Source organism: Falco punctatus (assembly GCF_963210335.1).
Source record: "Falco punctatus genome assembly, chromosome: 7".
In the NCBI taxonomy this organism is placed as follows: domain Eukaryota; kingdom Metazoa; phylum Chordata; class Aves; order Falconiformes; family Falconidae; genus Falco; species Falco punctatus.
Window position 1 is genome coordinate 64,893,459 of NC_137587.1, and position 26,575 is coordinate 64,920,033.

General features: G+C 38.3%; 1 long non-coding RNA gene across 4 annotated transcripts in view; it reads left to right on the forward strand.

Annotated features, from left to right (window-relative positions):
* Positions 1-24,710, forward strand: part of LOC308067804 — a 101,992-nt gene extending 77,282 nt beyond the window's left edge. For 3 of the 4 annotated variants that reach the window (XR_013929740.1, XR_013929741.1, XR_013929742.1), the window contains exon 3: positions 1-24,710. This exon is cut by the window's left edge. This is a non-coding gene — a long non-coding RNA (uncharacterized lncRNA). The other variant, XR_013929739.1, reaches the window with a different exon arrangement.
* The last annotated feature ends 1,865 nt before the right edge of the window (positions 24,711-26,575 follow it).

Here is a 26,575-nt window from a genome sequence, read left to right on the forward strand (position 1 = left end):
TTCATACTGCATAAGGATGATGGATATAGTTGGTGGATCCAAGCCTATTGCTATTGTCCTCCCTTTCCCCCCCCCCCCATTTAAACAAGGAAAGGACAATGCAATATATAGTGCTTGTGCATCCTTATTTCACATGAGCCATATTAAAAGAGGTCTGGAGGTTGTGCCATTTATTACAACAATAGGAAAGATGTGTAGTTCAAAAGAGGTGAATCAATGAATTAGGAAGCTCCTCAGGACTTGGTGCAATGCAATGGTTTGTTTTGGAAGAATAATTCTCTTTCATGTGTTGTCGCATGTGCAAAATAGGACTTTTAAATGAAATCTTAATGCATATTTCTGTTAGTTGTCTTGGATTTTCTCCCACGTGCCTTTTACCAGTTATTTCTAAAGGTAGAGCTCTTTTGTCTGCAAGGTAACGTGCAGGAAAACCTCAGAAAGTAATCTACCTGCGAGTGTGATCCTCTCAGGTCCTTAGTCACCTCGGGTGATATCCTGGTCCCTTAAAGTCAAGTCAGCATACACCTACGTATGAACACTGACATACTAATGCTGTTTAACGTTCCTCAAAATAGGGATTGACCAGTTAATAGACTGAACTACAGTACTGGCTGTGAAAATGAATCTCTATAAGATGCTTTTAATTGCAGAGAACAAGAGTTAATTTTTTTTTCTTTCTGGATTTGTGGATACTGTTGGGCTCATCTTTGGTGCTTACTTTATCTGTACACTGTTTCACTTGGAGGCGATGCACCCATGAAATGGAAATTAGCTGCAGTACCCGAAGCTCAATAGCTCTGTTAGCATATATTCACTAAGGTTAATTAATCTTGAAGTAGCTCAGCTGTTTCTACAGGATACTGAACTACATAGTTCTATCGTAAGGAAAAAAAGTCCCTATATATTCACAAAAGGTGTAGCCACAAGACAGAACCGATGTGGGGACTGAGGTGCAGGTAGCTTTATTACCATAACAGATAGTAATTAGGAATACGTGTGAACCTGTGTGAAAGCTGTGTGAAAAGGAACCCACTCGGTACTGAAAGCTATGAGTGTACCAAAGACATGAAGTGGATGAAAATAGCAGCTTAAAATAATTGTTTCATTTGAAACATTAAAAAACCCCCACTAATGATGCTTTATAGTCCTTGAAAAAATGACACTCCTCAGATTTTGGTTCTTTATTTTTCAGATTGAACTGTTCTTCTAGTCTCTGCCTCATTAGAACAAACTCTAATACAGGGAAATGAAGTCCTTCCACAGAAGAATGTAATACTGGTCAAAACAAGAAGTTTAATTTGCTTTCTATAAATACCTCTGAAAATGAGGTAGAAAAATGCTCCTGGTAGAGAATATACAACTTTCACTATGGACTGTGTTGAAATCTTCCACAGTATCTCCATATTGCCATTAAAAAAAGTAACACAAACTGGATGAGATTCCAAACAGGCGATTAGTTTGCCATTGAAGCATAACCAATGCCTCAACTAAAACAAGCAAACAAGCAGTCAAACATGTTAACATAATTTTCTATCATTTCTTTTTGATGTGGATTGGATGGAAAAAATCTGGGATGCAAGCCATGATGTAGATATTCAAAATTGATTAGCATTTTTGGACAGTGGCAGCAATTTCTGTGGTGGTGTAATTTATTTTAAACTAAAATTGATTAGTGTTTTTTTGAAAAATGTGCACCAAAATTGCTATGCAAATCAAGGTAAATGGAGCCATGAAATGATGGTAGAAAAACAAACTAGAGTAAAATGTTAGGTCAATTTAGTGAAGGCCAGTCAATATTGCAGTATATGTAAGATGACTATGAATAGTTTTCCTTGGTTTTAGATTAGAGATTTATAATTCTTGAACACTTCTCACAATATGTAAACCAGCATGTTTATGGAAGGAAGGATATTTTGTTCACTATCATAACATCAGTTATGGATAAATTAACTTTAATTCTAATGTGCATGTAACATATATTTCCACAGAAATTCCATTGTAGCTTAATGTTAATGTCCACTTTAATGTTTTGGTGACTTTAAGAATTGCCATTGCAAATGTTCAGTCAATCCCAGCTGACTGCTAGTATAAATGGATTGTATTTTTACAGCTCTTTGACTTTCTCTCTATTTCCAATACATAAAAACAATCCATACAGCAACTATGTTCTGGTGTTATCAAACACAAACAGAAAGTTATGGACTGAGTCATACCAGGGCAATTCTCAAAAGAATGAGATCCTGCAAAGGTCAGCTTTTCTTGCTCATCAATTGTTGACATTTAAACATTTATTTCAGACGTTGCTGATAATGTTTTCTGAGATAGTGGGGAAGAATGGCTGTGGTGGTATGCAATTATGAGCATAATGAAATGCAAAAATGCAAATGAGGTGATACCTGCCAGTCCTTTGGAGTGCCTTTTGTCAGAATTGCAGGCACCATGAGACTTTGATAGATACCATGTCAGTACTCATTGCTAGAGCTATGATATCTTTTAAAGAAGCATCTCTAACATGTTATCACTGGATGCTAATTAGAAGTAACCTTTGAAGATGAAAAATCCAGAGGTCATATTCTGTAAACTCTAAAACCAGCATTGAACTAATTGTGTCAATATAATTTTGCTGCACAAGCCAACATTACCTTTTTTTATGCTGCATCTATACATCAACACAGTAATATCCAGTTCAGTGACACTTAGCATCCTTTCTGCCCCATGGATTTTTTTCAAATGGTTATAACCTGTTCATTGATCATGCAGATATATTCTTGCATATTTTTTAAAAAATGTAGACATTATCCCAGGTCTTCATAACTCAGGATAGTATTAGAACAGAGGAAGAACAGTAGGACAGAGTAGATATGATAAGCTACAAATATACTGAGGCTGGAAATCAGAAGAACAAAGGAATAGGGGGAAAGTGCTTTGGTAGCATTAAGATGAGTCGTGAACTATTTTAAAGTTGTTTTTTATGAAATAGTTGCCTGCAGTAACTGGGACATGACTTTGCTGAACTAGAAGGTCCTAGGTTCCTAAACCCCCCTGTAATTTCACAGTCATATACCATACCTGCTATACAGTTAAAATGGGAAGAAAACAAATATATTTCATACTTCAGACTAGAATGATATTGTCCCTGCAGCAAGCTGGTCTGGTAATGCGGGTCTTTCAAAGCAGATGCGTTAAGTTCATCATCTGAATAATTCCATCAATTTTGTCATCCACAACTGCACTCATGGAATAATTCTCTACAAAGGAAGGCACTTAAGAAGTTCACTGCTGTTTTGAGACCAGTATTTCAGCCCATCAGAGAACCAGGCTCAAAAGTCTTTGTGGTCATTGCACTTTACAGCAATGGGTACAGATAATCTTTTGTTTCTTTGGTAGTTTAAGTGAGCGTGATTTGGAAATAATAATTAAGCAGTTGTATCCATGAGTTCTACCTGTCAGAGAGGCAGGACTCAGGCATGTGACATGTTCAGATTTTGGCTGGCTTCAGCCAGCTTGATTCACTGTTATAAATGCAGAACACATGCAAATGTCAGACCCAGAGCAGGACTGCAAGGTAAATGTGAAATAAAACAGAAAACAAAAGGAGGAAATACTTTAAAACAGTGGACTGGATTAATGAGTCCTTATACTGTTAGCTCTTGTAATTCCCCTAGAATCAGGGATGAATCAGTTCCTGAAATGATTTCTTCAAAAATTGTTTCTGTTGCCAAATGTTCCTGTGAAACTAATAAGAAAATTCCAAAGGCAAACATAGTTGTTCAACAGCCACTGAAAAAGGGGGCACATTGAGCTTAATTGCATGGAATAGCTACAGCTGTCAATACTTTATTCTCTTTTGCAGCCTCTAATGTATGCAGATTTTAAGTTTTTGACATGGAACCCTTAAAAGAATTATAATAATTTCTCTGTTTGTGGGTTGTTTTGCATACAATATATATCAGCTTTGATGTTATTTCACTAGGGAGCTAGTTGTCAATCCCTGTGCATAGTTTTTTTCCAAAACTTTTAATGTGGTTTTCTTTTATGATGTTCTCTCAGATATAAAGCTACTGTACTTTGGCTACCAACTTAATCAATCCTCACTATAATTATACTCAGCATATTATCAACTTTGTATTGCACTCAAAATTACTTGCCCCTGGGGAATGCTGCTAATAAGAATACGAAATAGATCTCAGACAAAACTTCTGTCTTTCACGTTTCTTGCAGATTTAGTTTTTGGTGGGCTATCTTTGTCACTTTTGAAATAGAAGATGCTGCCTTCTGGAAACTCCTTTCTTTCTCTGTCTTTCTTACTTGTCTGTGCTAGGTTCTAGCCATCAACTAAGGCTCCCATGTGCTGTGATAATGAAAGTGGTAGGAATTTTTAGTGTTACTGGAAGATGGTTTTGCCTCTGTCAGAAAAGCTTGGCTGCAATATAAAATCTCTATTACACCAGGACTCACTAGGTGAATTAAGGCGATGAGCATACACCTGCTACTTTAGTCCTTTTTTCTGCAGCATGTCAGTAAATTGAGCTTATAGAACTGGCAAACTAAAAAAGATTTGGGGTGAAATCCTTACTGAATTCAATGGGAAAAAAATCCATTCACTACCCTTTTTTACAGTTGCCTAAATGCAAGTTATGGAGTTCAGTAGTTTTACTGCTGTACCTTCCAGTATACCATTTCCCTATCAAATTATGACCACAGTGCACTTACCTGTGCAATTAAGATTTGTCCTGTGTAAGGATCACTGCTCTGTGTTATGGTCTGGAGAGGGATACTATGAACCAGGGCATCCTTGTGTTGGATCTGTGTCTCACCACTGTTTATTTCTAAATATGCCAGTTCAGTTCTGCTACTGGGTGTAGAGACACAAAGTCCAGCCTGTGCCTCATTCTGCCAGTTTTGTTTCTCATCCAGAAAAACATGAGCATCTTCCAGGACTGGGTTCAACAAGGAGTGATTCAGTTTTGGAACCTACCGCATTTATTTGTGGCTTAATGACATTGCAGCAAGTAAAATTAATGTTTAAGCTTAATTGAAGACCTAAGAACTAGATGACTATTTCTGGTGGAGGCACATGCTCCTACCAAAACACAAAAAAACCCATGAGGGTGCATTGCTTGTCATCTTTGGTCTAGTAGTCTGTCTGCACAGATTTCCTCACAGCGATAAGAAGGCTGCTGCTGATTGTTTTCCAGTAAAACAGACTCCAGACTGATTTTAGATCTAATCCCCAGCTGATCTGACATTTTAATGTGACATGTAGTTGGAAGGAAGTCTGCACCAGTTGCAAATGGTTTGTCTTCTTCAGAAAGGGTGGGAACAGTGTGATTAATTTTCCTTGATTACCACTGAAGCTTACAGGTGTTTTCCTCATGCTGCTGCTGCTATTAGGATATGATAGACATGAAATATAGAGACAAAGTTGGTAGCCTACTCTTACGATTAAGTGGTACATTTCCTATAGTGTGGTCCTTCCCAGTGTCACCACGACACGAGGGACAATGCCATTGGAGAGCTGTATTATGGCCCAGTACATCCTTTCTCAGTGAGAGCACAGGGAGTGATCTCTTAGCCTGGGCATCTTAAAAATTAGGTTTTTGGTCCATACAGGGGAGAACTGCTTGCAATGTATATAGTAACTCATTTCTTGTGGAAGGAGGTGAATATACAATAACTTGATATATTCACACTGGATGGCTGTTGTTCGCATGTCCCTCTCCTTTAGTCTTAAATCTGTTTCTGAGAACAAGGGCATGTGGCTACTGTGGCATTCATCTGTGCTACATTGGTGCTCTGAAATTCAGTGCTCTAAATAACTAGTTTATGTTGCTGAGTCTGAGTCAGGTCAAGACAAATGTGGCTTAGCTTCCTCCCAATTCAGTTATTATTTTTTAAAGATGTGTTTATAATTCCTATTACCTGAAGAAGTTCAGATTTTCTCTTTAATTGAGAAAGAGCCTAGCATCCTATGTACTCATATAAATACTTAAAATCCTTTAAAATCATGTTATTTTATGGAGTCAAAGTAACCCATGCAGAAGAGGGGCCACCTGACAGACTACGTTTCCCAGGATCCCACACAGGTGGGAGCAGAGGGCACAACCTACTCCCAGGTATAAATGTTCACAGGTGGGTGCTAGGGGAGGATGCTGGGTCACTGAGTGGGTTTGGGGTGTAGGCAGATGTGTTGCTCCAGTGCTTCTGTGTGAAGGTAACTTTCCGGTAACTATTACCTGTGGTTTTCCCAATGTGTAATTGCTTCCTCGGTATCTAATTTTCATTTAACACTTTTGCTATTATAACAGCCATAAACCCCTAACTTTTTAAGATACCCCTTTCTTTTGTGCTTGCTGCTCCGTGCTTTGCTGTAAAGGTTTGTGTAAGACAAAAGAAATGTCCTGCTGGCTTTCCTGGTGTTGGTGCTGGTTGTGATGGAGTTGTAAGCACCCATGCGTGCAGGTACCGGCAGTGACCTGTGTTCCTGGTGCTGGGTGTTTCTACCCCTTGGTCCAGGCAGTTGGTGAATGCTGTAATTACAGTAAGCTGCTGCATCCCAATAAATATTGGGTTGTGAGCTAATTAGTCTCAGATGCCTCATGGAGGGAGAGACCCTTCTGCGCACCGTGCAGCGATACCCAGGGATGGTGGTCATGGCTCTAGGGGTGCAAGAGGAGAGTGCTAAGCAGCAGCTCTTTGAAGACTTTGCTTCCTTACTGGTTTCCCTGCCTTATTGTTGGGAGGGAATGCGAGCACATCCTAGTCCATCCAGCTCAGACATGGCCTGTCTGACCCAACTAATGCTGCTGGCACTGCATGATTTTTACCTCTGGATTCTCCAGTGTAAGCAGCCAATTTATGGTTCCTTCTCCCACTGATGGGAGAAGCAGCTCTTTGTGCCCTTTATGCCCCACTCATAAAAGTCTGGACTTAATTTGGCCCATGTGAATTAGGCCTGTAAAAACAAAAGGCAGGTGATGTTTGCAACACCAGGCTGACTGAATAAATCAGCTCTATTCTTTTTTTTTGTTTTTTTAATATGTTAATGTGATACAGTGAGCCTAAAATAAAATCCTCATTAATGAAGGAAAAATAAAGCGCCTCATGAACTGTATGCCACAGCCATGCATGTGACACTCCTCCACTTTATTAGCCTGCTGCCGTACCTCGCCAGTGATCCCAGCCTGCTGAGCTGGGCTGCCCATTTGTTCCCTGGGATGGGAGGGTAATTAGTTCTCCATGCTGGCTGTGTCCTGGGCCTCTCCTGAGCAGAAGCTGACAGCCATGTGTAGCATTGTGATGTGGAATACTGGTCATTAGGGACAGAGCTGAGATTACCTATCTTATTTCCTTTCTGACCTTAGGTCAGAACTGAAGCACGGTCCCTGAGGTGAAGGGCTTTTGCTTTGTACCTAACACTACCATGCTAACTAGCTCCCTCAGAGCTGGCACCTTAGGAGACAGCAAATCTAAAATAAACATCATAACTAACATGAGTAATGTGGATGAAATGGCCCTCTCTGAACAGAAACACACTTTGTCATTTACGGTCAGTGTTACCAGGGAGGCAATGAGTGACTTCAGTGTGTGTGTTTTGACGTGTCTCGCATTAGTTGAAGGCTCAAGTCCATATTCCTCAGGCTGGTTTCATGGTGTAATTCCAAAGGGGAGGGGGAAAAACGAACCCAGACATGTGCACAAGTCAGGGACTGCTTAATTTCTGATGTAAAAAGACCGCAGCTGGGACTGATACTTCCCCGCTGCAGGAATCCCAGAGTGTTACCGAGTTAGACGGGATTCTGAGTGTAGGAAAAAGATGCTGTGGAGGATTCCTGTGCCCTGGCTACAGTCACCGGCAGTCAAGGCCACCAACTCTTACCTGAAGAGGTCTTCCTCTGCTGTGCAGTGGTGGATTGGCAGCTCGCATAGGGAGCGAGGCAACAGGTGGAGCGAGGAGATGGCATCAGGGACCTGACAGGGAAAGGAAGGAAAAGAAAAAGGACAGTAAATCAGGTTTCTGGAAATGGTGGCCCAGGGTAGCACTGAGCCTGGACAGAACTGAGGTGGCTCTTCTATAATAGCTCTCTCTTGGCTCCCCTTAGAACTTACGGGACCCAAGGAAGTCCTAACCATACCATTACAAGTGATTTACGTTATCAATTAGATCTTTCTAATAATCTGACTCTAATATTTCAGAATTAAATAATAACGTGTAAAGGAATCCTCTTTTTTCCCTTTCTTGTCTTACTCATTTTTCTATTCCTGAATCTACACAAGTGCTATATTTTGAGCATGGCAGAAACACGTGCATAAACAAACACAAGCATAAATTATAAGATCACCTCTTAAAACTCCTAGAGCTATAATTAAAGACATGCTTGTTTTATTGAAATTTACACTCAGCAAATCTTTGAATAATAAAGATTTTTATCTCTGTATCTATATAATTTGTGTAATACAATGTACTTGATTAGCCAACATTAGTTTAAATTCTTCGTGGTATTTGCTGATTTTGTAGCTGTGACTATTTTGTCACATTTCGGTATGTTATTTTACAGCTGGCTTCTACCACTGCTGGTAGGTAACTATGTGATATATAACTTGCAAGCAGTCCTGCTGTTTGTTACTGGCAATTAATTTCTCTGGTGCCTTTCTTCCATTCAGGCCAGGCCTTTATGTTCTAAATCCAGCTATTCTAATACTCCCCACTTCTGCTGTGTAGAAAAGACTCAGACTGACAGATTATCGCAGGGCAGTTAAGCATGTAATTGCTCAAATGAGTTAAAATCCCTTCAAATATCTGTCTTTGTACCTCATCACACCACTTCATGGACTCAAATATTTGACAATTGATGAAGATAAACTAAAAGGATCTTCATTAGCTACCAACCACCGTGACAAGCTTCTTTCAGCTAAAGGCTGGTGAAGTTTGGGACTTATTATCTACTTAAAAACTGCAGGAAAGCAGAAAAATACTTCAGTGTACTTTAGACTAGAGAAAACTAAAAGCTTACATGGTAGCTGGGGTCAAACAAAACTGTGGTTTGGTAATCTAGAGCTGTACTTGTTACAAATGTGCAGTAAAATACCCATGGAATCTTACGGGATAAATACATAAAGGAAATATTTCAAGCTTCTGATAGCAGCAGTCATCACAACCTCCCAGCTAATGGTAAATACAATGATCTTATTCATTACGGTGTAAGTGTGCATCAAAAATCCATTTGTCAAGTGATGCCCCTTTTTTATTGCATTGCAGTTCCACTGGTGGGAATAAAACCTGACTTTTAGTACAGCCACCTAGATTTCAAGTGCTGTGTTTGAGGATGCTGAACATCATTGCACCCAGCAGAAAACTTGGGGCAGGATGGGCTGGGCAGACTGTGTGCTCATGTGCATGTGTCTGATGATGCCCTGAGTCATCTTACATTTTGAACAACCGAGTTTTATGATGACTAAGAATTTTAAAATCAGCTGATCATCATGTTGAAGACTATTGTGGAGCAGTGCCAGAATTACTGGGTGAAATCATAGCTACGTTGAGTAAGAGGGGGCTAGCATGTCACTTATCTAGGGAAAATGTTGTGTGACTGTGTTTGTATGTGTGTACCTGTACCTGTATGTGGCATACACATGCTTTATTTTCACCGTTCTGCAGAGCAAAGAATGGGTTATGTAAGTGTGAAAAGAGATTTATACCACCTGTAGAAAGATAGGTGCCTGAGCTAACATAAAGCGAAGTAGCATGAGCAGATAATTCTGTATTTAGTGTAAAATCTGCTGAGATGAAGCTGCACTTCAGGTTTTTGTGAACACTTTAATGGGCAGGTGGGATTTCTACTAGTTCAGTACTTTGCATCACAGAAGTAGCAATGCTTTCAGCTCGCTCGGCAATGTTCTGCCACAGCTGCATAAAGGCACAAAGCAGTTTAGTGTAAGACAATAAGTGTGTGTGTGTGTGTGTGTTTTAGAAGCTGTGTGTTGTGTAGAATTAGAGGCATACAGGAAATCACAAAGCCATGGTATCTTGGTGTAAAACAGAAATGGTAAGGATGTTTTCTTGAGGGTCTTAAAAATATTACACTCTTGTATTCCCTGTCACGGTTGCTGTGAGCTTTTAAACCACAACAAGTATTTTCTGGTACAGTTACAGATGTTTGCCCTCAAAATACTATTCCAACGCAAGTGAATCTGGATTGTGCAGTCTCACAGATTATGCACAGGCTGCAAATAATAGTGGCATCTATTTGTAGCCTGAACCAGGGGGAAGAATCTTTCTAAAACATTTCCTCATTTTTCTTGCAAATCAGTAGTGTGGAGTGGGCTCTGTCCCTGCACGGGCATGGATTTCTGCCTCCCACACTGCACCCTGCAGCCCCTGGGACCAGACCCTCCTGTTCGTACCCAGTGCCACCGCTAACTCCATTAGATTGAGATTTGCCCCGTCGTAGGCTGTGACACTGGGGATGTGTTACCCCACCCTGAAGGGAGGGAAAAATTATCTTTATTACAGTTGCGCTTAACTAGGTATGAGCTTTTTTTATGTTTCATCCCTTTCTATCACATTTATTTGGAAAATAGTGTGTTATGTATTACATATAATGCTATAAATGTGTAGAAGGTTCTTCTGCTCTATATTTGATATTCAAAATGGTTTTGTGGTGATAAGCATTGGGACAGGGCACCTTCAGTGCACCTCCGGTGCTCTTAAAACAAGGTATCTCTGGCAGACTTTTCTGCTACTACTAACTCATGGCCAAAGAATCTGAATCCCTTATCTGTAGTGAAACATTGGACTTGTTGCGTTTTTCTCTACCATCTGAAACGAAAATACAGTACTTCACATTTTAAATGTGTTTTAAATAGTGTAATGCCTAAAAAGGTTGGGTTTTTTTTTTGCCTTTTGAAGTGTTGGACATTCTTTCATGATCTTGTTTACCACATGCTTTTAAAAAGCAAACAAACAAACAAACCCAAACCAACTTTTACATTTTTTTTTTCCTAGATCCTGCCACATGTTAATGATCTGAATGACCAGCATAGAACTCTTCACTCATTTAATTTCCTTGCACTGAGATGAAGCTTGACGTGTTCTGCAAAGGAAGAATTGTGCTTTATTCCCTCTGCTCATAGTAAGTTGAACTTTAAGCTTTCTATTGAAGTTAATCACACTTTCTCTCATGAGTAAAAATGTTTTTAACATGAAACAATACTCCGTTGAGGTTTGACAAACTATATTTTAATTGTAATTGATTTATACCAAAAGATAAAATGAGTTAATTAGGGCATGCTATCAGAATTAGTGGCAAGGGAAATACTCTATGCAGCTGGCAGGTAGGGGGTAGGAGATGAGAGATTTTTAAAGGGAATAGGACACTGGCATTTTTAACCTCCTAGTACTGAACTGAGTAATGAAAATATTCTACCTCTGGCTTTTGCACAGATTGAGTCTGTGGGTTTTCTGTAGTATGGAGGTTGAATGCAGTCCAAAGAGATTTAATTGGATCTGTCTTACTGGTACTCCTTCGTATGGTGTGGGTAGTATTTTTTTTGTTCAATCAACAACATAACAATTGTTTCTTTGGTCTTGGAGTTTCTGGGTGATCTAAACCTAGGTTCTGGTTCTGTAAAGGCTGCCAGGCTGAGCGGGTACTCTCCAGTATGAGTAAGGTTTAGAAAAAACAGTGTCTTAGTTATCGGTAATGTTTCTGGTCATATTGACAAGTTCTATTTCAAGCTGTTGTAAGCAGGTGTCACTTTATGCCACTTGGCAGTGGTGTGCAGCGTGTGTCATCATTATGGCTGTAATTTGGTCATGGAAAGCTTAGCAAAAAATCCAGTTATCATGGTGGAGGCATTACAAGGGGTTATCTCGTTGTCATCAAAAATGTGTCTTGTGCATGCTTGTCATTGTGGAGACATAAGTCATGGAATGTGCTAAAAATTAGACGTGTGTTTGGCTTATATACACTCTTCAGGGAGATGTGCTGTGCAGGTAGGGCTGTGTCAGCAGTCTAAGGCAAACCCTTTTTCCAATTTGAGCATGACAATAATTGCTGTTGTGTGAAGTGACATATAAGTGTGTTGTACGAAACAATACTTGCTTTTATCTGGAAAAAACCCTTTTGTTCCAGTTTTACATGGAATTATTTTCAAGGTGGGTTGAGGTTTAACAATTACAGCTGTTTTCCTGGTGTCAGAACATTCAAAACACAAGAAGTTGTATGATATTTAAGGCAAATTTTAATTCTTGCAGATTTGAGCTGGGGAAGACTTCAGTTTAGAATGTCAGTTCCTATGTGAGGTTATTTCTTCTATGAGATATGTCCAGGAGATGTTGCACTTCTGAGATCCATGTAGGCAGACCGCAAGTAACAGTCACAGAGGAAGCAGTATTTCCCTCACAGAACTCTTGCAGATAATCTGTATGCTTTTTTTGCAGATATAGTTGCATATTCTGGTTTAATATTGCAAGGCTGAAATTTGATGTAAAAGAGCTAAGGAAGTTATGTATCATTTCAGGGATGATGAGATGGTCTAATTTACTCTCCTTATGGGACTCTGTCAGAAATGCATCCATGCCAATGTGACATGTTTGTCATTATATCCTTATGTGATTCAGGTAATTCAGGTCCTGCTATTGTAATATCTGATACAAAGTAATTATTTATGAAAGTCAGTATCAGTGTAGATTTTAAAATGTTATGGAAGTATTTCCATATGTGAAGAAATTACTGCTCTTAGGAAAGGCTTAAAATCTACCAATGTTAATTTTGCAAATCAGTCTGGACCGTCTGCCTATCCGTTTGTTGGTTTTAGTTGTCTTGAGAACCTGTAGCACTAGGAGAACTAGTTAATTTGGTAAATTTTTAGGAGTAATCTCTTAACATTAAAGACTCCATCTAATTGCAAAAATAAAATAAAAAAATTAGAAAACACACAGGACAACAACAGTGAAGGGATTTTGGCAAAACTTAGTGCAGCTCTCTGCATTTCACCTTTGTCCTTCTTGTTCTTTTGTGGAGTCCTTTCCCCTGTTACTGTTCTCCTGTGTGAGGTGAGGTTGGATGTGAGACAGTCAATAAAGTTTCTCATGTATATTTCAAAGAACAGCAGTCAATTAACCTTGAGAGAGTTGGACGTTCGCTTTTCTATAACAGTAGGCCAATATGCTAAATGCAATCAGGCCATGGGTATGTATGGAAAGAGCCTGTGTCAATCACATGCAAATAAGTCATACTGAGGTCCTCTTCCCACTTTTAAAAACACCTTTAAAAATGTAATATCTTTACCAAGAAATGCTCCAATTTATAGCAGAATTTTCTCCAGTGTGGCAGGGCATTATTATTACTGTTTCAATAGCATCATATTAAACTCATCTTTCATGAGCATGAAGAAAGACAGGGTTATTGATCCAAGTGTGTCTAAACTAAACTTGGTCAAAGATGCAAGAAGACAAATTGTCAGTGGGATGAGGAAGTAGGCTAGATAATCATCCAAAACAAAGCTCGTTAATATTTCTAGTGATATGGCTGAAATCTGGGTTCTTGGTTTTTTTGCAGGATGCAGGTCAAACAGCTTTGCGATTTAAAGTTGGGTAAAACCACTCTAAGGTAGGGAATGGCTTTAGGAGAAGTGTCACTGACCCTGAACTTCCCCTTTGCCACTTGGGAATTCGGAAATCTTGTAGTTAATTTACACATACTGTAACCAAGTCAGAATTGTACTTATTTTTTCTTTTTTATAATTGCAGCATTCATATTTTAATAAAGCTATAGGTATAAAAGCAAAAAAATTATGCCTTTAAAGGAAAAAAGTTGTTAGTATGACCTAACTTCTCCTTAAATCAAAGATGCAGAGAATGAGTAGGGCATGTTGGTTTTTAGGAAATATAATTCTCAGGTAAGGAGACTTGTGTGTGTGTATGTATGTGAAAGGCATTTTATATGCAGAAAGGATCACACAAAAGTAGCAGAATGGAAATTACTTTTTCATATCTGTTAGAAAGAAACCCCTGTAGACGTTGATATACTTGCAAAGACTCATCTTCACCTTATATAAGGACTGTACCCATCTAGTTATTTTAAATTGGTTGCAAAATACAATTATACATAAAGAAACACAGTAAAGAGCTCTATCAAATGCAGTAGACCAGTAAATACTGTTTTCAATTAAACACTAATCTAAAGGATATTATTTCACTGTCCAAGACCTATCCAGTGTTGTGTTGTTTTTTTTTTTTTAACCAACTTGTTTTAATTACAGAATTTCATTTGCTGGCTCTGAAAGTTTGTCCTTTTAATGAAGGATATTTTAAAATTACTCACTATAGTTATTTGCAGAAGGCCTCATCCTGAATTTCATTAAGCACACAAAAATCTCTTTGAAGTGTTCTTTTTCAGTGAAAACATTATCAGGCCCAGAGTCGGTATGTTACTGAAAAAAAGTGTGTGGGTCAAAGCCTCATACTGGGCAAATCAGTACATCTCTGTTGATTTAAATGAAGTTATGTTAATTTACTTCAAATGGGACTCTGAACAACTATTTTAATGCCTAAAGGTGTAGTATAAGACTGTTAAATAATTTAAAAACATATGAACGTGTATTTCTCAGTGTCTGAATTTTGGTTCAAATAAGATATTCACAAAATACTGAAAAGGATTCTGCCATTCTTGGAACTGCTTGCCTCATAGAGTATCTACATTGCAGCAGTACTAATTATACTGTATTTTTTAGAGCCGATTAAACAGTTATCTAATAATGAGAATCAACTGTAAACTACCACAGGGAAAAAAAAAGCAACCAACAAACCCAGGTAATTAGAACTCTGTTCTCACCTCAGCTCAACAACATGAGCAAACACCCCTTTTCTGCAGGTCACTTCGGGGTAGCGCTAAACAACACGCTGTGATTTGCGTATGCCGTTTGCATGATGTCGATGCTGAGCTGCCTGTACAAAGCAGTGGTTGTTAATTTTCAGGAGGAACATGCGCAGATGTATAGGATGGGAACAAAGGGTGAAATATGTTTTAGAAAGTTTTTTTTTTGCAGTTTCATATTGGCCCGAATCTTAAATTCACGTGATTGGCATTTATATGGCAGGTAATCCATACACACACGGGCTTTGTCAATCCTAAAGAGTAATCAATAATCACTGAATTCAGTGGTAATAGATAGCCTCTTGGGTCTCCGTAGTGGCACGAGTTAATACTGACTCCCTAAAAGAAGCTTTTCTGTCTTCTCTGTTCTTGCTAGGGGGAGAAGTTAGTGAGCCAGACAAGAATTTCTGACTCATACCTCAGAGATAATTTTAAATTCATGAGGGCTGTCCAAATGATCAGTTGTAGCAAGAATAAATTACTTGTTTATGATCACTGTAAGAATCTTATCTATTCATGTGCTCACACATGAGCATTTTTAGACTAAGACCCAACTCTCCAGACCCACCTAGATTCACCAATCCTGTTCATTAGAAATTCATTACAGAGGGAAGGTAGAGTGGGAATGGCATTAGCTTACCAGCAAGCCATTACTCATGCATATAAATAAATTGACTTCCTTGATTTCTAAAATGGAGGCATGTTTGTCCTTGAAACAGTTGCCTCTTCTTGGTTTTGTTCAGGAAACATTGTCCCAAGTAGTGTTGGGTTTTCCAAACACCTCAGAAATAGGTATCCTAATTCCATTAGAGGTCAATAGGCTTTGTATGCCTAAACCCCTTGGAGTCCTCTGAAAATCCCACTTGTAGGACAGGGCATCATTGGTTTAAACAGTTCAAGGCCACTTTAGTCATTTGTTAGAAGGACCCTCCAGATTTCTTTGATCTCTTCCTGAGAAGAAGTTGCCAGTGTTTTTGAAGGTATAACTGCTTGTTTAAGAGGCAGAAAGCTGCCCCACACTGTGGGTTGACCATCACAGCATGTAACTGGTGAAGTGGCTATGTCTAAACCTGTAGTTGATAGCTGGAGTCCAGATAGCACCTTTACCGTAATCCAATAATGTCCAGCCATTTTGGTTTTGTAATGATTTCTGTCTCTGCTTGTTTCATCATCCCGGACGATGACCTCGGGAACACTACTGCTCCACATAAAAGATTACCAGGGTAAAATTAAAACATGTAAGAAACTTGTTAAATGTTGTCAGGGTTTATAATTTAAAACTGCTATGTTATTAGATATTGGAACAGCACAAAAGGTAACTCGTGCAAAGGTTTTAACCTCTGGCCCCTTCTATACCAATTAAAGTATAATGTATAATGAAATTTTAATCTCATATAATTAAACACAGTATTAATTTTGTAAAACTAGAAAGGCTTTTTAACCTGTATTAATCTTCCTTTTTGAAGAAAATAAGTGTGTTTCTTGCAAGTTGCATTGTTTCTTTTTAATTAAAGGAAATAATTAAATTTCTTTGTTTATACAAGTTCATAAAATATGTTTCTCTACGTCTTTTCTCTTAGGTTAAATATCAAAAGCAAGTTGTTTGGATTTTTTTTTCTTATTAAAAAAAGCATTGAGTATCATAGTTTCCTCAGGGTAAGGTAATAGACTACACAGATTTAATTAATCAAGAATATATTTATACTGTAAAATGTCTAATATGTCATTAAATCCTTTCCTCCTTCTATGCCAAACAGTATCTCTGCTTGGAAGGTATTAAGGGCTTAATGAGACTTACATCATTCATTAAACTTTTCAAATAAAATTCTCGTAGTTTCTATATGTGTATATACAAACACATTTCTTGTAAACATTCTAATTTTGCAAGACTTCAATGGCAAGATTTCCAATGACCAGTATCAGAACATGCCCTTACAGGATGGAAAGAGTATTGTAACACAAGATTGCTAGTAAAATGTCTGAGAAGGATATAAGGAAATTTTTGTAGTCTAATAACTGCTTTCTTCGAAAGTTAAAAAGAATGTGCAGCTGGAAAAGAGGCTAGGGGTTCTGAGGAAGATGCACGCGACAATACTCAAAATGCGTTAAAAGCTCTGGCATATGCAGTTGGTGTATGATGGATAATTTGGACTCATTACCGATGACATCCTGGCGTGCCACCTCTGTGGCCTTGGCAGTATGAGCCTTAAAGCACGTGTGGCTCAGTTCTCTTCGGCACGGGTGAGTGTCAGGCGCCTGAGGGTGGCAACACTGATTCGGTAGAACAGAATGTGGGTGAAGGGACTTCAGAGTTTCTTAACACACCTACATAAACTAATGCCCTAGCTCTCTTACGTCCTCTGCCTCCATGTGCTTGTGCGAGAATAAAGAAAATGGTGGTGTATTTGTATCTGCTGCGTTTCATCCCCTCTTTGCACACCCTTGTCCCAAGATGGATGGCTGCTAATGGCACAGTGGTGAGATCTGCAGTCTCAGATATTTCTTCAAGACTAGACCAGCTTTCATCTGATGGTAACTTACATAAACACTACTATACCTTTTCTCTAAATTGCCTCTAGAATCTTTTGAAATATTACGTCTTCCCCCATTCCTGCCACTGAAAATCTACGGGCAGTATGAAGAGACTTTTTTAGTAACATGTTAAAGGCTATTCCTAGAAATATTGCCCAAGTTTCAGAATAGGCGTCATGCCTCATGAGCAGCTTGACATTTTGGTAACATTCTTGCCTTTCTATTTAAAACAAAAGATGGCATAAAGCATCAGAAAACTTAGGTTACCAGAAGAGGAGAATCTTTGGCTTTTATAGATACATTCACTAGACTGTCAAATGATGATGGATAGCAGGCAACTAAGATAAATTAGCATCCTGTCAGCCCTGAATAGCAGGGCAAACAAGCTTTCATCCAGGTCCGTATCACTTTCCTGTGTGTGTATGGTACAACTGGGTAATCCATTCGGAGATACCAAGGCGTTTCTTTCATGTGCCCAAATTATAGCTTTCTATGGTGTTTTCAGGTGCAGGCAACTGTTACTAAATCTTATCACAGGAGTTTGTTGATAGTACTAAAAGTCCTAATTCTTGATGAAACTGATGTGTAGAGATTTGTGGTGAGGTTCATTTTACAGAAATGGGGTTATTACAGAACACTAGAAGGACAAGATGGCATAATAGCGATGTTTGCAAGCTATGAAGGAACCGTGAAGCTATTTATGAATGGATGTACCTTCAATATGCAGAAAATGGAGGTTTAGAACTAATGCATTTTTCAGGTGAAAAAGCAAAGTGCTCTGCTTTCTGTATACATGCTGTTGAAATATTAGTATTTTTCAAAAGTTTTTGGCAGAATATTATTTTGTCAGTTCTAAATTCAGTGGCATATAAAAGCAGCTGGAGGATTGTCTTTATTTGACCAGTAGTCTGCTGTAGGAAGACAGCTGAAGGAAACCCAGGGATAAATTTGGCATTGGCCATTCTGTGTGCGAAGTGAATACTCTCTCCAGCCATCTGCCAACCTATGTACCTACTCATGCTACCATGGGAGTCAGTAAAATAATAATTAGGCACAGGCAGAATGAAATATGTAGTCTTCTGTAGACAGTGCAAAGCTCCTAGCTCTGCTGTCAGCGTGTTGTCTCATATGGCCTTACCCCACTCAGAACGTGTTGTTCCCTCTGAGAGGTTCTTAGATGGCAGAATATCTGCATGTAATTAAGAAACAAAAAGTAGGGTTTACAAAAAAGTCTCACGTTCGTAAGACTCAAACCTAGCACAAGCTTATTTAAAGTGAGCAGAGGCATTAGAAGACATGGAAGCTAAATGAATAGAGAGCAAAACAGGACAATTGAAGGAGGGGGGAATTCAATAATATTAAAATAAAAAGACTCTGCACTGGGCAAGTTTTCCCCAGATTACCTGCCTTTAATATTAAATTACTGTTTTCTGGCAGGATCATTTGCAAAACTCTGATTTTGTTTCTTCTTCTGTTCATAGTCTGATAATTGAGGCTGAATTCCCTTGTCTTTAATATGCCATATATTCTCCACCTGGCAAAGGACTCAGACAGATACAGATAAATACCCTGTAGACATACAGACAGAGAAACTGCTGTAATTGCTTTCATAATGACTCTCAGACATCAAAAGAAGGCAAATAATGGTATTTAACACTGTTTCCATTCTTTAGCTGAAATCTAATTTTATAGCGTTATTGTCAGGCAGTACAGTGAATGTACAAGTGCAACTGTCATAGTCTACTCATATTAATTAGCTGCCCACAAGAGGTCCAGGATAGTAATGGCAAAGTTCTCCTCATTTCAGATGGTCTGATATTCAGACAGAACCATAAGTACAATAGCTTGATTAACATAGTTGCTTAGATCAGGTTTTCCCTAGGAGTATGTCAATTGGCATTTTGAAGAATCAATTAATTAGCACTCCAAATAATCCATTCTTGGGTTAATGAAAGTATTTTGTACAGCTGCAAAAACTTACATGAAATAAAATCCAAGCCTTTCCAAAGTGCTCAGGTGAAAGATGTAATTTGGAGAATGCTGTGTATTCCATGAACAATTTCATAATAATAAGTTATTAAAAGAAATTCAGTTGACCAGAGCTTATCCAACAGTTGAACTTGTTTTGAATTGTTTGTTTATGTTCCAGAGGAGAAGGGTATTCCGGGACACGTAACAGTGGAATAGAAATTAGAACTTTACTTTGCAATAATATGATTAAAATACAAGGTTAATTAGGGTAACCAAATACCAACATTTTGCCCAATATTACTTGCCACTTATGGAAGTTAGATCTTCAAGATAATCTTAGTTGATTTAGATTCTGCAGAGCTTTACTCCTATAAACATTCAGTCTAAACCCATGTGATTACTTTCACTGAGGTCACTGAATTTTTGTTGGTAGCCCAGAAGGCTTTGAAATTAATGGAAGTGCTTACCCAAGCAAAATTCTTCATGTAAGGGAACTTTCAGAAATAGGCTTCTACTTTCAACTCCCCTGGCATTGAGATTTGAATCCTGTACAGATGGAAATTGCAAATTGGAGGGAAGATTGTTGGGGTTCTTTTTAAATTGCATCCATAAAACCAGCATTTCTAGATAGATGCTTGACCTTCATTGCAAGATTTTGTTATGTTTTAAGCTCTTACATGTTATAGATAATTTTCAGTACTTTGTCACATATTTTGGGTTTTTTTTACAGTAATTTGTCACTTTTTGCTCTTGAAGTTCTTATTAATGATGTGCCAAGGTAGAGTGCTTACATGAAAATGCAAGCTTGTTTTCTGTCTGGCTGTCTATATGTAAATCCAGGCTCAGCTCACCGCAGGCATCAAGCTTTCTGAAAATCAAGGTATACTGACACACCAAAAAGCGTAGTAATTTTAGTAAGCCATTAAATAAATATTGTTCCATAAAATACTAGAACATGCCTAACCATTTATGTTAATACTAGAAATTATCTTATTTTCCTCATCGTCCTTAGTTCTTGAACTCTAGCTAGGTCTTTGTAGACAACTTTTTGACTTGTTTACCTTTCCATCTTCCTGTCTTGCCCTTCAGTCCAGTGGGAGCCAACAGAGTAACTTCATCTTGTAGAGAAAAGCAGGTTTCTCACCTGAGCAAGAGCCAAAGTAGTGAGACAAATAAGATGCTCCTGTATTTAAGGATAATGTTGTTAGGCTCAATTTCAGTCCATTTCTCTTTCAAGAATGCTATTGTTTCTCCTTTTAATTGAATAATGACTTCACACAAACAACTGGAGCTGTGCTGATTGAAAAGGGGGTGTATGATCAGAATAAGTCCCTCCTTACAGCTGAAAGCATAAGTGGAGTTTCAGAATAAGCATGGTCCAACTCTTGTATTCTGAATGCTCGAGTCTGCCAGCTTTGCTTCTTAAAAGAATTTGTCTTGAGTAAGATTAGGAAGTAAATAAAATAACCCAAAACCATGTCATCATGCAACTTCCATAGTTATGAATAAAAACTTCAAGTGTCAAAGACTAGCTTTTTCAGATGATTTGGAGTAAGTAGTTCTATAAAATCATGGAATTGGCGTTCTAGCTCTTCTATGCCATGCTGTGGTTGCTGCATTAGTTCAGGAGTTGGTACAGAACATAGTCTTGAACAAGGTGCATTGGTGCTTGTGGTGGGAATGCTATGACAAGGTCTAGGATCTGAAGGGTTTGGTGTTCAATAGCTCTTGTAACCACCAGAATTGCATGAATTTCATCCAAAATCAATTATTTCTGCACTGGAGAAAAAAAAGTAGAGATGAAATTCCAATGGATTAATTCCTCCTTTGCCAACAAAGTATATCTATCATATCTTCTGGTCTTAACAGATTTGCAGCTCAAAGAGCTTCTGCAAACTCTGGGTAGGCTTTACAGTTTGCTAAATGGTGTCTTATGATAAATTGTTCTGTTAATCTAGATCGTTTAAGCACATTGAGCAAGAATGATATAACACAATAATGCCAAATGACAAAAACCTGAAATACCACTAGATAAAGCTTCATATGTATATTAAAACAATTGAAAACTTGTAATGCTGCAGTGATCTGAAACAGGGAAAGAGGGGAGCATTGTGGAAAAAGGTGCTAGACTGGGTCTTAGTTGAGCTGGATTGATTTCTGATCTGCAAGAGATCTGCGTGTGTAACTATGCCTCAGCTTCTTATCTTTAAAATAAAAGTAAATCTTGTTGGTGTTTCTGCCTGTTTAAAGCCTGATATTACCTACAAAGACAATTTTCAATCAAAATACATAGAGGACCCAGCATATGCTAATCTGGTGATTTAGATGCGTGTGTGTAATAAAACCCAGAGTTTTTTGAGGTTCAGTTAATTTTACCAAGGGAAGGATCACTGGTATCCTGTAAATAATTTAGCTGTGTGCTAAATAAAATGAAATATAATGCAATTTTATTTATACATTCACTTCCATTTCCATGGATGGATTTTGGGACCTAAGCAATGCAGTACAAGTAATTGAAACTAGAATTATAAACAGTAAAATAAGAGTATTTTCAACATGTATTTCCCACATTGGAAATACAACTTGTTTTCTAGGAAGGCTGTTATGTTACTGGTGTTCTAAATCTTCCTTTTACTATAGCCAGTGCTTAGGAAACTGGTTAAGGTCTATTCTGCATTTGTAGGTCCCTTTTGTTTTAAATGCCTAACTCTAAACTTAGTTGTCAGAGCTTATTATGGACTTATGCCAGAAGTGAGATCTTCCTTATTTTGCTAATCAGCTTCCTCCATATCTGCATGCTCATTTTCTGATATCTGATGAGGCGACAAGGTCATTGGACGTACAAGTACTTATTTAAAAACCGACATGAGAGCGAGATAGAGGTTAGTTGGGTCTATCAGAGCTGTCAATCAATTAATGAAAATTATTGAGCAAGGACACCGTGGGGGAAGCGAACAGAAGGAATGAAAATGACCATGGAGATGCAACATAGGGAAAATGACAGAACTGACTAAATGTGCTCACGTGAGTACTAAAACCAGACATGCTCACATAGCAAATGAAAGACAGCACCGGGAGACGCTAGGGCCAGAATATATGCCATTATATGGACCGAAAGACTGACAGATTACTTCAGCCTTTTGTCCAAAAGCACATTGAATGCTGCATTTGCTAAGTAAAGAATAAAGTTGGGCAGTCCCCAATGCATTCTGAATGGCTTTTGTTAAGGTTCTACAGACTTATTGCAAATTTGTAGCATGTGAAAAATGAAATGTCTAGGGCTAGGCTAGAGTTTGCTGTTGTGGTCTGGAATTTGAAATTAGTCGAGGGGGTATAGAACAGATTCCTACCTGTAAATAAACTGCAGATATAAATAGCAAAATAGGGCAACACTGACAGAGCCTCACAAAAGCTCACTTAAAAGCTGCACTATCACTACAGTACATGGTGTACTGGCACAAGACAAGAGTATACTGTTTATCAGTACAAAAAAGAAATAATTTATAACTTGATCCTTGGGGGGAAAATGGAGAAATAAAAAATAGACAAAAAAAGAAACAAGAGAGGAGAAAAATTGCCAATATGTTTGTGTGAATGAAAGATAGTGAGGGGAAAAAATGAAAAGAGAGTGAAGTCAGAAGCAGGGAGATACTGACACCAAATCTCTGCAAAGCGTTCAAAATTCTCCAGCTGCCACGCTTTTAATTTGCTACCATTGTAATTAAAATGCAAATTAAATTTATAATTAGCATCAGCGCTTTCTAAAGAAACCTCCTTGTGTGCAGCACAAACATATGGGATGATGGTATAGTGTAAAGTTTGTAAAAACAGAAGGAGACACACAAATGGAAGGACAGAAATGTTGCTACCAAATAAGTTGCTGAGTGGGAGGGGGTAGGGGAGAAAATGGGGAGACATAGTGGATTTTAAGGGATGGAATTGGGTAAGTGTCCCAGTGTAACAAAGAGATTGCTGAATATGAAAGATCTGTCCGGGAGTTACTTTTTGTTGAATCAGGTGTCAGAGGTCATGCTGCATGTCATTGGTGTTGTATAGAGCATGCCAAAAAGGCATAAAGGGTCACAGCTTCTAATCAAAAAGTCTATGATCAAAAATGAACCGCTGCTTGCTTCCAGATAATTAATTTAAAAATTGATGGGAAACAAAGTACTAAAATCACATCATGATTTGAGCACATATACCGTTTTAAAGCTTGCCACTTCCTATGTGTGAATCAAACCAGAAAAGCTTGAGTCAATGACATGGAACATGCAGAATATTTGAGCCGTAATTTATCTATGTAAATCTGGTGAAATTCCATTGTAGGACCTCTTATTTTTGTAAAATTTTATAAATTTTACTTTACAGATGGTGTGGAATAAAAGTTGGAAACAATTAGAAAATATTCAAGCACTTGGATATTGAAATGAATTGCTCTGCTTAAATGTGTGTTGGCATTTACATAACTGAGTTGTAGTGGGGAAAACCAGTTGTGTTCTTTTATATTTGCAATTGTCCCTTTAAGATCTGCGTCTAAACCTTGCACCACCAATACCTTTGCAACAGCCAGTCAAAGAGAAAAATGGTGTCACATGATATACCAGACACATCACCACTGAGACACCATCCCAAATTAAAATGTTAATTAGGACAAACTGTGGCATACACACTCCATTTTTTGTGACTGTTATTGTTATTCCATTTGTGGAAAGCTTGTGGCTATTTCATGAGTAGCAAAAGCAGCTGCATTAATCTGATAAATGATTTGTTGCAAATTTTTTTCCTTCATCTGTGCTGAGAATGCAGTTGGGTGCTAGTGCTTTGCTATTGCTACTTTCACTGTATATTAAGCAGCTAATGTGGTATTAAGGGTTTGATAAAACTACTGACGACAAAATTGGCTTCATTATAATAGCGTTTGGTTGTAGGGGTGTCTTTAAGTTCTCAGGGGAAGGGAGGCGAATAAAATAAGTGTGGTCTCAAAAGCAGTTATTTATTTTCCCCCACTAAGGATCCTTGCAAAAGCTTGAGTGCTTTTAATATTCTGGGAACTCTGCTTTATTTATTAGCCAGGCTCTCCCTCAGATATTTTAAAATATTTGAGTGCAATGGGAATGAATACTTCATAGCTGTGTGTTAAACTGGTCTAAAGCAGGATTGTAAGAATATTTTTAAGACATAAAGTCAATTAAAAATGATAAGTCTATAATATTGTCATTGTGATAGTACAAAAATCCGTTTTGCATATACTGTCTTGGGCATGCAGACAAATTGTGACAAACAATTTTGCTAGAATGTGTTTAGGTTTTTTTGGGGGGTGGGGGTGGGGGTGGGGTGGGGTGAGAAGGAGGTGCTCTGTCCCAGTGTCCCAGCCGGGGCATGTGGGTGGTGGTCTGTTAGCATTAGTGTTCTCAATTCCACTACATGTAGCTTCTTAATCTTTATTAAGTCTAACATGTTATCCCACTTATTTTAATCAATATTTAAAAGCATATCTAAGAATAATGGAATATGTAATGTCTGTTAAAGTATGCCTTTGTTCTGCAATGTGACATACATCCTGTGAGCAAACACACAGCAGCTCCGTTCTTTATTCACCATCAGCTCAGTTTCTAGAAGTTCTAAATTCTAAACAGTTACAGCTCCTACTGACTTCGCTGAAATTCTTACTGGTTAGCTCTGAAAATCTGGCTGTGGATCCTACTGTCCATATGGATGATATCATTATGTCCTCTTCCATATCGACATATGTCTATCAAAAGGGCTAAGGAATTGCGATCAACTGAAATAAGGGGGAGGGCAACATGTAGAATAGTGATGAGAAAGAATACATCATTGTGGTATGAAATTTCTGGGAGAAAAAGTTATTTGGGACTTTATGGATTACAGAAATTTGAACATGTTCTAAATACAGATTGTCTTAAGCCTGTCTTTCAGAAATAGAAATAGATGATTCTGTGCCACTGTATAACTCTTTTTCGTTTGGCTTTTTTTGTTTGTTTTTGGTGGTAGATGTGTGCATCATTGTTACTATCAGTCTGCAGGGTTTGGAGAAAGCATTCTTTACTCTAACTGCTGCTCCTGTATGTAGCCCAAATGACTACAGGAGAGCTGCTTGTGATGAAAGGGTGGTTAGGTATTTGGAAGATGTTGCAGATTTAACTAAACTGGATGTGCCTGAGCGTGGGGCTTGAAGCCAGGGTAGTAAGCCCTTGCTCTTTAACCTAAATTTAAGCAATTTGAGACACTTGGGAGCAAAATGTCCTTTCGTTCTATGATCCTTAGGGATGGGGAAAAACTTTTAGAGAGAAGCTCTGCATATGTAAGAGGTGGATTGTGGAAATACTTTCTTTTTGACTGGGGATCTAACTTCAGATAAGTGGAATCCAAGACAGAACACTTCAGCAGTTCCGCGCAATTGTAAGTGGACAAACCCCCTACATTTAGGAATGAACTTTGGCCCACATCGTACAGCTTTGCAAACAGATTTTAAAATAACGCCTTGGTTTTATAGAAACTGACAACATGAAATTGAAGTATTTTCTAACAGCACCATGATTTAGGAAGCATTGTCTTCTGCACAGAATTTGAGTTCTGGGTGTTTGAGAAGGGAGGCAATGAGCCTAAATAAAGTCTTCTGTTTGACAGACAAAGGGTGAAACCCCAAAAGGCATAAAAGGATTGCTTTGTGTAATTTTTCTAATTGTTGTCCTTTTCTTATTCAGTAAATGAAGTCACCTTTGTAGTGGTTTCATGAACCGCTGGGTAATCAAAATTATTATGCTGCCACCTGTTGTCCGTTAATTATTCTGAGAAGATACTCATAAATCATAACACTGGACAATAAATCAAACTGTCAGGGCCCAGGTCAAAGGTTATGCATGAAAAGTTATAGGTCACCAACAGGGTGTGAAAGATCAGGGTTGTGGAGCATCACTCATTGTCAAGTAATGTTGGGAGAAGTGCCACTGGAACAAAAGAAAAACTAAAGTACAGAAGAATTCAGGCCCAAAGACAGGCTCCAAGCTCACACACAAAAGGAATCAAATTGACATGTCATTACACTGCAGATCTGACAACCAGCAAGATTGTCTAGCAATGCCCCGACTCAAATACTTTTGTCTCAACTGATCCTTGTTGCAAGTCAAGGCTTCTTTTGAAATGTTTCATGTATCTGGGCCAGATTCTGCTCC